Below are 12,245 nucleotides of genomic sequence, written 5' to 3'. Positions count from 1 at the left end.
CTGAGCATGTTGTATCTCTCACCCTCATACCTGGCGTTCAAATCACATGTCTCCTTGAGCTTATTACCCAGTAACCGGTAATACCTCGTCCCGCTGCTTCCCCAGGAGTGTCCTTGTGGACATCTCCAGCGAAGTCCCTTAGTGGATTGTTTTCATCCGGATTTTATCCGAAGTATCCGCTGTGGATAGTTTTTTGCTGTATTGGCATATTCCCCAATACATGCATCTTCGAGTCAGCTCGAGTCTTTCCATTGGATCTTTTCCCTTTGGAATTATGTTCCCCACGCTTTGAGTCGTGACCTTCTCGCGTATTTTTATGCCTTTTCTATCCCCAGGAGAGTCCCCAGGGTCTTGGTCCCATGGAGTGAATTGCTCATATGGATTATCAGTGGCTTCTGATTTCTTTGCTTTTGTGGACACATATCTCCACAGAGTGCTACCATTTTTCATACCTACATTTGCATCATGAGGTCTCTTAGGGACCAAAATTCATCTCTTTGTTATTATTTAAGCCCATTCAACCCCGTCGAGACGAAGATTTTAAGCTTCACTTCTTCGGCTAGAATGACCTTAAATAGGGGCATCTGTAAGACCCCAATTTTGACCCTAAGATCCCTCATGGCATCATAACATTGCATTTGCATTGCCTCAAGGATCTTTAGCATCTTGGTTCCCTTTGCCTTTGGGTGGGACTCCTTGTGATTGGTTTGAGATTACCAAGCATGCTTGAATTATACATCATTGTTTCTCTTACTTTTGTTTACTAACCAAAAGCATAAAAATGTGTCACTAACATCTTTTGTTTGAAGCTTGAGTATCATCCAAGACACTTTGTGGGTTCTATTTAGATGATCAGTCAACACAAGGGAATGGCTTGAGATACTTCCAACAGGTTCAAATGGGGTCTATTCGTCAGTCAAAACGTTAATCTTGAAGGAGCAAAAGTTTGTTCATGAGCTGTCATGCTCGCTAGGCGAGCAGAATGGGTCGCCTAGCGAGTCCCAAGAAAAGCCACCAGAATCACCTACGCTTAGAGGAATTTCTTGAACTGTCATGCTCGCTAGGCGAAGCCCACGTGTTTAAAAAAAAAAGAACGAAAAAAGAAAAAAAGAAAACGAAAATAAATAAATAAATAAATAAATAAATAAATAAAAATAAATAAATAAATAAATAAATAAAATATAACAGGAAATTTTTGGACTTGGGCCTCTCTCATTTGAGCCCACAGGTCCACAAAAATCAGGTTATAAATTCAGAATTTCAGTGAAACAAAATTCATTTCTATTCCTATTACCTTGGCAGGGAAAAAGATAGTGAGAGAAGAGCTAACAGAGTTCAGAGCAACCTCTAGAGACTGAAAGGGAACTCATCGGTAAAGAACCAATTCCCTCTCATATAAACTCTAAGAGTGCTTTGCAAACCCAACCGGGCAATTCAATTTCATTCGATCTCTCCAGTCAGGTTTGCCTTATTCCCATTACTTTATGCTTTTAATTTGAATGCTCTGAATGTATGAGGTATTATGAGTGAATTTGATACCCTTTTGATGCATGTCTTTGACAAGAGGTTTAGGCCTCCTACCCTTGGTTGCTTTTTGTGAGCTTTTTGTCAATTTTAATGGCATGATTCATGTGGTTACATTTTGATTTGGGGGCAACTCTTGATTACCCTATCCTGTTTGCTCTAACCTGTTTTGTGTTTGTTATGGCATTGTTTTCTCCTAATTCCGTCTTACTCTAACCTGTTTATTGAGTTTTTGTGAGGGCTCACATACTCTTGCAGGGATAGCTTGCTTGGTGTTCCACTTTATTTATGGGATACCACCTGGAGGTTTATTCCGATTACCTGTACTGACTCGCTTTCTTTGATGGTGTTTAGCTTGGAAGAGTCTTTGGGTTTCTTATTTATCTAATTACTGTTACTTCGGATCTTTATCCGTACGGTAGATCTCTCGATCCCTTTACTTTTCCTGCATGTTACCGATTTCTTAGGTTTCATACACCCTCTCGTGGCATGTCATTTAAGGTAGCGCGGTTCCTTCATCTAGGACTGCCTTTTTGCATGAGCATCCCTAAACACCCCAAACTCATTGATTTTTCTTCTCCTAAGAACACGTTATCTCCTTCTACTACAGGCGAGTAAGTCTCCAAAGGTCGAGCATCCGGTAGATTGCATAGTAACGTCGTTCAACCCTTACCCCATAGGTGGTCGAACTACGTTTTGCTCTGATTTTCATCCCAGATGAGATACGTAGGCATAAGACGTGATGTCTTAGTGAGCACACTCCTCTTTAACCCATAGGTAGCCCAGCTACGAAGACTCTGATTCTCAGATTCAGATGAGATATGTATGCAGTGGATGCGACATCCGTGCGAGTCATTTTCTTTTGACCTTTCTTTTAGTAAGTAATACATTAGATAAACATGCACGCTTTTCTCATCCCTTCAATCATGTTTGCACAAATAAATTTTCAAAAAAAAATAACAACCTTTGCAACAAATGTGAAAAGGGCTCCCCAGGAGTACCTAGGATGCTTTGGGTGCCTAATACCTTCCCATTGCATAACCAACCCCCTTACCCAGATCTCTGACATTTTTACTAGTTTTTGATTCGATAAAACTTTTAGGTTTTTGTTCGCTTTCTAACCATTCCTTTTGATAAATAGAAGTGCGGTGGCGACTCGACTTGTATGATTTACCTTGGATTTAGTCAATATCTCTAATGGTAACGAATACCCCGCTACAGCAACTCAACTTCGCCAAAGACAGATCTCTTAGAGCCATCAAAAGCCCTCACCACTAAATTGCTTGGCTTCAGGATGATGCCATCGCAATCCAACTTCATTAAGGCTTTCTTTGAAAGAACATTCAGAGAAGAGCTTGTATCAACCAAAACATGGGAAAGCACCACCCCTCTGCATTCCATTGTGATATGTAAGGCTTTGTTGTGATTCCGACCCTCAGATGTCAAGTCATAATCAGTGAAACCTAGCCCATGGCTAGCATTTACATTTGAAACTACCGACTCCAGCTGGTTAACAGTTATCTCTGGTGGAACATAGGCCATATTCAGCACTTTCAACAAGGCTGCTCTGTGCGCTTCAGAGCACATCAATAATGAGAGAATGGAGATCTTTGAGGGTGTCTGATTTAGCTGGTCGACTACCTTGTAGTCACTTTTCTTTATAATCCTCATAAACCCATCCACTTCCTTTTCGAATGCGGTCTTAGGAGGAGCTTCCTCAGTAGTAACCTCTTCGGTGGCTAACTGTTTTCCGTTATCCTTGGCAGCTGCCTCAGCTTCAGTATTCGTGCGCAATGTTGATGGTGCAAATAGACGTCCACTGCGAGTGAAGCCACCAACCCCTCCAACATTGTCTACAGCAGAGCTACCAATGTCAATGTCTTCATCGTTAACTTTCCGCCCCTGGAAGTAGATATCATCCCCATAGGGCCACGGGATAGCACTGTCTTTCTCATACGGAACAGGTCCTGGTACCGTGATGGTGACCGGACTAACCAAAGCCGGTTGAGGGCTGTCAGAGTAAACTGTAACTGGTGTTGGACTTTCGATGTTCACCGTTGCTGGTTTTGTACTTTCTGGGAAATATATTGTTGTCGGAGCGGGTCTCTCGGGAACATATATTTCCTCAGGAGTGAAATAAATCGTCACTGTTGACACATCATTCTTCGCTGGACGGGTTTGATCGAACTGAAGACAACCTTCGTCTATCAGTTGCGGAATACCCCTTCTCAAACTATCACATCCGTTCTTGCCAGCTTGATAATTTCTGCACTCTTCCCCACAATCCGGGAAAATCTGTCCTTTCAAGAGTCGGTCTTTAACCACCGATAGCGAAGTCTTCACTTTAGTCACATCAGAAACCAAATCCAAAGTTTCCCCACTATCAATAGCATTAATCCTCTGCCCGCCGTGTGCTGGCATCGGGTTTTGGATAACATTAGGCACCAGAGAAAAATTGATAGCCTGGGCATCTCTCAAATCTTGTACCTTTAGCTGGAGAGCCTTGCAATTATCTGTAGTATGGCCAGGTGCGTTGGAGTGAAAAACACATCTGGCGTTGACATCATAACCTCTAGGCAAATTATTGGGATCGATTGGTGGGGCCAAAGTTCTTAACGTAACCAGATTCAGGTCAATCAGCCTGGGGAGTAACACAGAATAAGGCATTGGGATTGGCTCAATGACCCAGTCCGTCTGCCTTGGACGTTGTTGATAGTGTCTCTGCTGACCCGGATTACCTCCTTGTTGTTGATTGTTGTACCTGGGTTGCTGTTGCGGATGATACTGCGGCTGTTGTTACTGTTGAGGAGCAGGTGTAGGAATAGTGACTGTGGCCACTTGATCTTGATAATAATTAGGGCGTCCTCTGCCCCTGCCTCTGCCGGCATACACAACACTTGTCTCGCCTTCTCTTCTTCGCTGACCGTTACCAACAAATGGTTTCTTGGAAGCACTATTGTCTTGAATTTGGCCCATCTTCAACAGACTCTCGATTCTTTCTCCAGCAATTACTATCTCTGCAAAGCTGATTGACGGGAAAGCAGCCAACTTCTCAATATAATTGCCTTGAAGAGTGTTCATGAACATGTCCGCCATCTCCCTTTCAGACATAGGGGGTTGGACGGACGCAGCAATTTGTCTCCAACGTTGAGCATATTCTCTAAAGGTCTCCTTGGCAGTCTGAGACATTCCTTGCAATAAGGTCCGATTTGGAGCCAAGTCCAAGTTGTATTGATATTGCTTGACAAAAGCCTCTGCCAAGTCTTTCCAGCTCTTGATGGTAGTACGAGACAAATGAGAATACCATTCACGAGAAGCTCCAGTTAGACTGTCTTCAAAGTAGTACATCCACAGCTTTTCATCTTCCGTGTGAGCTCCCAACCTTCCCAAATAAGATTGGAGATGAGTGCGTGGGCAAGAAGCCCCGTTGTATTTCTCAAAAGTAGGGGGTTTGAACATGTGAGGGATCCTTACTCCCTGAACCAGACCAAGATTTGTGACATCAAAACCTAAGGAATGTTGAGACTCCAAAGATTTGAGCTTCTCAACAAGCTCATCCATACGGCGAGTGGTCTCGTGAGCTTCGTCGTGCGAAGAGAATTGATCATACTGATAATCTTCAGTAACGGGGCGCCCGTTAATCCGAATTCCTTGATTCACATTGTACCTTCCGCCAATACCATTTCCAACATTCCCCGTGTTGCCAACATTACCCGGGTTTCCATCAGCATTCACGTTACCCGCGTTACCAGTGTTCACAGGGTTATCAGCGTTCCCAAGGTTACCAGGGTTTCCCTCAGCATTTGGTATCTCCACCTCTGGATCGGGCCTCGGTTGCTCCACCAATTCCCTCAACTTTTCCTGGCCTTCTGCCATACCAGTCATCAATGTCATGAACTGATCCATCCTTTCACGCATATCAACCAGCTCTTTTTGTACCTGGTCCATTGCTAGTTGTGGACGATTTTCCTTTGTCGGGTACCTGTGGACTCGCTTGGGACCAATAATGCCTGAGACAGGGAACAAACATTAGACACTGCGGTGACACCTGCAAAACAAGCAAGGGTTAGTATGCATGGTATGCGATGCACTGCTTATTCAATTTTAAGGCACCCCCCTTAAAAAAGGAATACCCTGCAAATGAATAAGCATGAGATGTTGGATGCAAATATGCAGATGATGTTATACAATGGAAAGGCATGTCAATCAGGATTGTTGGATCCGCTTGAACATCTGTCAGGTTGCACTGCCTGGAGAGAAACCCACTGAAGAATGTAATACAAGATCAGAACTCTGCTCAAGAAAATCGGGTTAGTTGGAGGTTAAGGTTTCCTGAATTTAGCCCGCCCCTCACTGGTAGGTTCTAAGAACAGAAGTTCGTCAACTTCAGCCCTTCAGTCGCGAATAATACGTTTACCACTGAAGATTTGGCATTATTACGGGATAAAAGACCTCCACTGACTCCCCTCAACAGGATATCCTAATAGCAAGTTCCTAGCCTCGGGGTCCTCGGATTGATCAGCGAGAATGCGCCCACAAGAGCTAACATAAACGCGTCTCGGAGGAGAGGCCTCGACTGAGTTCTCGGGAAATGGTCACCAGAGTCGACGATTTCTAGAGGAACATCATGTTGTTATAGAACACCCATAGGACAGAATATATCCAAAAGAAACCTCGTCTGGGTGTGGGTCTTCATGAACGACTTAACGTAGCAACATGCCACGCAAGCATCATGACTATCCATTTTAAAACCTGTGTGTACACTCCAGCCTGGGTAATGGGCTTATCTCTCATAGAACATCCCATCCCATCAAACAAACCAATGGTAGAGCCAACAGAACAAGCAATGATATGTACACAAGTGCTGAAAAATAAACAAATGTATAAAAGAATAAACACCCAATAAATAAACAACCTACAAAAGCTAGAAGGGACTCGTTTAAGGAAACCCTTCCCCAGCAGAGTCGCCAGCTGTCGCATCCTGCGAAAAAACCAACCGCGAAAAAAGAAATGACAGAAGAGTCGCCACCGTGCGTTATTTATCCCAAAAGGGGGGGGGGGAGGAAACGCTCGAAGTAAACCTGGAAAAAGGAAAGGAAAAGACAAGGTCTCGCAACCAAATCTTGGGTTCGGGAGTTGATTATGCGAAGGGAAGGTATTAGCACCCCTACGCATCCGTAGTACTCTACGGGATCCACTTTTGTTGTTCTTCTCTAAAGGGTGTGGGTTTATCTAATGTACTATTTATTAAAAATAGATGGTAAAAAAAAAATGACTCGCACAGATGTCGCATCCACTGCATACGTATCTCATCTGAATATGAGAATTAGAGTCTTCGTAGCTCGGCTACCTAAGGGTTAAAGGGGAGTGTGCTTGCTAAGACATCGCGTCTTATGCCTACGTATCTCATTTGGAATGAGAATCAGAGCAAAACGTAGTTCGGCTAACTACGGGTTAAGGGTTGGTTTTGGGCGAACGACGTTACTACGTAATCTACCAGATGCTCGACCTTTGGAGACTTACTCGCCTGTAGTAGAAGGAGTAAATGTGTTCTTAGGAGAATAAAAATCAATGAGTTGGTTTGGGTTTTAGGGATGCTTATGCAAAAAGGAAGTCCTAGACGAAGGAACCGCGCTACCTTGATAGACATGCAAACGGGAGACTATACGAAGCCTAGCAATCCTACGGGGAGACGATCACACCATAAAACACAAACATGCATAAAGTAAACACGCAAAACATTGCCTCCTATCGAGGTCTTCCAGCTAAGGAAGCGGTAAAAGGCGGGAAAGATAAAGAGATTAAGAGGTCTACCGCACGGATAAAGATCCGAAGTAATAGCAACTAACGAAATAAGAAACCCAGAGATCTCCCCAGGCTAGCACCATCAAAGAAAGTGAGTCAATACAGGTAATCGGAATAAACCTCCAGATGGTATCCCACAAATAAAGTGGAACACCAAGCAAGCTATCCCTGCAAGAGTATGTGAGCCCTCATAAAAACTCAACAAACAGGTTAGGGTAACAGGATGGAATCTGGAAAAAACAATGTCATGGCAAACACAAAATAGATTAGAGCAAACAGAAAAGCAACCGCTGTCGCGATCGCTACTCCATCGCTTGGCGAAGCCTCGCTACAGGCTCGCCTAGCGAAGATGCTAGCGAACGCCTGCGGGTTTTGGGTTCTTCATTGATAACAGTCCGATCTCGGAAACCCCAAACCCTGTGGTCTCCATTTCAGAAATTACGTGATTAAATATTCAAGGTATCGTTCTACACATTCATGCACATCTAAACCCACCTGCAAATCCTAACGATAGTACCTCATACATTCAGATCATTCAAATTGAAAGCATAGAGGAATGGGAATAGGGCAAACCTGATTGGAGAGATCGAACGGAATTGAATCGCCCAGTTGGGTTTGAAAAGCAGTCTGAGGGTTTATATGAGGTAGAATAGGTTCTTTGCAGATGAGTTCCCTTCAGTGTCCGGAGGTTGCTCTGAACTCTGTTAGCTTTGTTCTTTCTCTCTCTGATAATAGGAATAGAATAGCCTCGTTTTGTTTCACTGAAACTCTAGTATTTATAGCCTGATTTTCGTGACTTTGTGGGCTCAAAAGAGGGCAACTCAAGCCCAAAACTTTTCTGTTATATTTCAAAACGCGTGGGCTTCGCCTAGCGAGCATGACAGTTCCTTTCGCTAAGCGAACCACACTGCTCGCCTAGCGAGCATGACAGCTCAGGCTCTGCTTTTTGCTCCTTCAAGATTAGCGCTTTGACTGATGACTAGACCTCATTTGGACATGTTGGAAGTAACTCAAGTCATTCCCTTGTGTTGATTGATCATCTAAATAGAAACCCACAAAGTGCCTTGGACGATGTTCAAGCTTCTTGGATCTGATTCTGATTGACATGATGAAAGGCAATATGAAATGCTAAATGACCTAAAAACGAATGCATGAATGAGGAGGGCAAATTTTTGGGTGTTACAAGTCTACAACTGGAAGAGGAACCTCTTGACCATTTTCTATCATAGTGGCATTATACTGGTATGGCACGACTTTATCGGATGAGTAGGGGACGGGGCCCGTTAACCGTATAACCAACGATGATATTGATTTGTTGACATTATTATTGTTGCTGCTATCATACTGAATGACTACCCTCTCAGGGGTCTTGAATATTGGAACTATCACATTCACATCATTATCCCAATGGAGATACTAGAAGACTTGGATAAGACCTTCATCCATTAAGCTCTTAATATCCCTCTTGACAATTACACATCCGCAAGGGTTCATACGGCAGGTCATACAACTCTCATGGTCATGCTCACAATCACTAACCAAGAAAATATTCTTATGCATTGCCACCAAAGATCTTCTGATATAGCGTATATAAAACACCCTGAAATTCTCTGGATAGTCGTCTACCATATTCATTGAGGCATTACCATGAGCAGGCAACGAGTTGGCTTTGACATTAGACACTCTGTCCTCAAAGAACATCATACCACTTTTTACAAGCTTCTAAACTTCATACTTTAGTGGATAACAATTCTCTATATCATGACCAGGGCCCCCGTGGTGAAAAGAACAATGAAGATCAGGTTTGAACCACCATGGCAGTGGCTCAGGAATTTGTGGAGGGTTCCTCGACTGGATAAGATTCTTAACTACCAATGAAGGATATAGCTCTGTGATCACAATGAATTACACTGTGTTTTTGACTCGGATCTCACATGTTTATTATAACTTTATTATCATTTTGTTTGTACTATGCTCTCTTTTATCTTGTTTTCAGATATTTAGCACTTTCAGACTCTTTTGGATTCGGCGAAAATTATCATTTTGTTTATTAGGACTTTATTATCATTTTGTTTATTAGGACTTTATTATCATTTTGTTTGTATTTGGCGAAAATTACACACATGGCGTTGCACATGGCGGCCGCTATAGGAGGAGCCATGAGCCATCAGCCCTCAACTAGGAGGTAGCCGCCATGTCCCCATGATCTTTCCCATTTACACACATGGCGGGCGCCATGAAGGGATGGCGGGCACCACCTTTGGAAGTCACGTTCCCACTAAGGAGAAGTTGGAGGGCACCATGGTCTTTGCAAGCTGCTGAAATTCCCTATAAATAGTTCATTCCATTTCACTTTCAAATGATCCAACTTAGTTTACAACATTAAGCCTATATTTATCATTTGTAATAGCAGTAATCCGTCACATCGGGGGGTTATCGCATCTTAGTTAGATTGAGTTGGGTCACATCGAGTTGTTGTTGTCTTTAGCTTCAAGAGTCAGAGGTTTATCTTTCTTGTACCAAATTTAAAGCCCTCCATTTGGAGCATATTCTTATTTACGCTTTTATTTTATTTACTTTCTGTCTACGTTTTACTTTATTTATTTTCCGCTTTCGCTTTACTTTATTTATTTTCCGCACTCACTTTAATTTATTTATTTTCCGCACTCTCTTTACTTTATTTATTTTCCGCACTCGCTTTACTTTATTTATTTTCTGCACTCGCTTTACTTTATTTATTTTCCGCACTCGCTTTACTTTATTTATTTTCCTCACTCGCTTTACTTTATTTATTTTACGCACTTTACTCGCTCTTTACGCCTCACATTCTAAAACAAACTTTTCATCATGATCAATACCGTTGCGTTTATTTGTGTTACCATGTCTGGCTAAATCTTTTAAAGGTTAGAATGTAAGGATCGTGGTTAAAGTAATGTTTCACATATTGAATATGTAGAAATACTTTAAAGGTTGTTTTGATTTTTAACTTGAGTTTTCTAAAACAAACTTGGTTAGTTTTAATTATTCAAGGAGTGCGAAAGCACCCTGGCTTAGTTAACTAGGGATTTTTATCACTTTAAGGAAAAAATATTTTTGAAACTGTTTTCGGACGCGTTGATAGATTTAAAATCAGGAAACTCCTTGGGTAAACTTTCCAAATCAAAATCACTTTTCAACTAAGTTTACGAGTCTCATTTCTTAAAAATAAGTTTACTACATTAGCGTTCTACGCACCTTTTATGAGTGACAATAAAAGACCTTAATTTAAGGGTAAACTCAGTTCTGAATACGGGAAAGCGATAGTTCTTGTTAAATGGATTCTTTTCAAGAATAGAAAATATTGCCTCATAAGTAGTTCTATTTAGACAATCGGAACATCACTTAACTGACGTGAGATACATTCAACCTGTCTTTACCTGCATTTATTATTTACCATTATTTTGCAAACCCAATATCTCTTTTATACCGCCTTAGATAAACACTGTAACGATAGTAATCGATAGATTGACGATTGGTCTCTGTGGGATTGATATTCTTTTATATTACTTTGACATAATTCGTGCACTTACGAATAACAACGATCAAGTTTTTAGCGCCGTTGTCGGGGACCAACTTCGTCAAAATACGTACCTTGGTTTTACACCGTCTAGACTAAGGCATTATTAGTCGGTAAATGTGAAGAACCCATAGTACCGGAAATTTAGTAGATCCTTTAGCGGAACCCGAACGTTATACTCGTACACGCCTCTTACTCATCCGAATTAAGAAAGCTATGGCCGATAATCGCGATAGGAGACCTCTTAAGGAATTCGCCCAACCCTCTAACGAGGAACCTAGTTCGAGTATAGTAAACCACCTTATTCCTGCTAACAATTTTGAACTAAAACTGTCTTTGTTGCAATTAGTGCAAAAAAACCAATACGCGGGTCTCGCTACTGAGAACTTGAATCAACATTTAAAAGTTTTTATCCAACTAGCTGACACCTTTAAATCTAATGGCACTTCACCCGATGCAATCCGTTTAAGATTATTTCCTTTCTCCCTCAAGGATAGAGCACGTGCATGGTTAGATTCACTTCCAACTAATTCAATAACTACATGGGAAGACCTTAGGAGAATATTCCTTGCTATATATTTCCCCCCTAGTAAGACTGTTGTTCTTCGAAACCAAATAACTTGATTTGCTCAAAACCAAGGAGAATCGCTTTTCGAAGCTTGGGAGAGAATATAAAGAGCTATTAAGAGTCTGCCCACACCATGGCCTAGAACAATGGCTGGTCGTTCATACCTTCTACAATGGACTCCATTATAACACCAAGATGAGCATCGACGCTGCCGCTCGTGGCGCGCTGATGAACAAACCTTACCCTGAAGTTTGTGACCTAATTGAGGATATGGCCCAAAACCATTACCAGTGGGGAACTAAACGAGCATCAATAGAGAAAAAGGAGACCCAAGGTGGAATACATGAGATAAGCTCTCTAGACATGATGCAGGCAAAAATGGACGCTTTAGCCCTTAGGATCGAACATATGTCTACAAACACTAACACCGTAGCAGTAGTCCACACATAGTGCAAACTTTGTGGATCTAAAGGACACGATTCAGCGGAGTGTAACCTTTTGAACGACCTGAACACTGACCAAGCGAATTACGCCCAAGGTAACCCATTTTCAAACACTTACAACCCCGGATTGAAGAATCATCCGAATTTATCCTATAAAAACCAGAACCCTATCAAAAATCATGAACCTCAGAGACCGCTAGGTTATCAAGCCCAAAAACCAAACCAACCTATGCAAGTTGTGCCTCAGAAGTCTAACCTTGAGAAGATCATGGAGAGTTTTATATCGGGCCAGACTCAGCAAAATAAAGAATTCCTAAACCAGAACATTCACGTAAACAAACTTATAACG

At 42.0% G+C, this 12,245-nt stretch overlaps 1 non-coding gene across 1 annotated transcript; it reads right to left on the bottom strand.

Annotated features, from left to right (window-relative positions):
• Positions 1-11,485: 11,485 nt before the first annotated feature.
• Positions 11,486-11,593, bottom strand: LOC127124507 (small nucleolar RNA R71). Its single transcript, XR_007803990.1, has one exon. It is a non-coding gene; the product is annotated as a small nucleolar RNA R71 (small nucleolar RNA).
• Positions 11,594-12,245: the final 652 nt, after the last annotated feature.

This window comes from Lathyrus oleraceus, chromosome 2, assembly GCF_024323335.1.
Source record: "Lathyrus oleraceus cultivar Zhongwan6 chromosome 2, CAAS_Psat_ZW6_1.0, whole genome shotgun sequence".
Taxonomy (NCBI): domain Eukaryota; kingdom Viridiplantae; phylum Streptophyta; class Magnoliopsida; order Fabales; family Fabaceae; genus Lathyrus; species Lathyrus oleraceus.
The sequence above is the reverse complement of the archived record's forward strand: the minus strand, read 5'-3'. Positions and strand labels throughout refer to the sequence as shown.